The sequence below is a fragment of the Triticum dicoccoides genome, chromosome 4A (assembly GCF_002162155.2).
Source record: "Triticum dicoccoides isolate Atlit2015 ecotype Zavitan chromosome 4A, WEW_v2.0, whole genome shotgun sequence".
Classification (NCBI taxonomy): domain Eukaryota; kingdom Viridiplantae; phylum Streptophyta; class Magnoliopsida; order Poales; family Poaceae; genus Triticum; species Triticum dicoccoides.
The window spans coordinates 583,353,636-583,354,243 of NC_041386.1; positions in this window are offsets into that span (position 1 = coordinate 583,353,636).

Below are 608 nucleotides of genomic sequence, written 5' to 3' on the forward strand. Positions count from 1 at the left end.
TAATCCGAATAATTATGTGGCATGATGAGACATATCACTGGAAAAATGGTCCACATCACCTGCGCTAAATACAAATGTGTGATAATGTTAAGTTGCAAAAATGGGCCGACACTTGTACCAAGTCATAATCAACAACAATAATCAGATGTCGGCGATGCGATGCCTGTAAAATTGTCTTCGAGATGTTGCGCGCCTCGATGACAGACGACAGGTGCCTCGGAGGCATACGAACCACACCTTTACAATGTTTTCGACACAAGATCAAAGATTTTATCCTCGTTTGTTTGGGAAACTAGACGATGTCCTGTGAGTTATCCACCGCGGAAGGCCGGCCGACGACTGTCGCCCCCTCCTGTCCAGCGGGCCCCACGCGCTAGGCCCGCGGGCCACGGCGAATTTTCTTTTTATAACAAAAAATAACTCCAAGGAGCCAGCGCGCACCGAAGAGAAAGACGCGTGGAGGAAAGTTAAAAGGAAAAGGGAAAAGGTTAAAAAAAAAAGGAAGACAGCGACGGATCGATCGGGAGCGAGCGAAGCGAACAAAAGCGCCCCACGGACCTCGCCGTCCTTCTCCATGCCCTAGCGCGCACAGCACGGCACAGCCCACC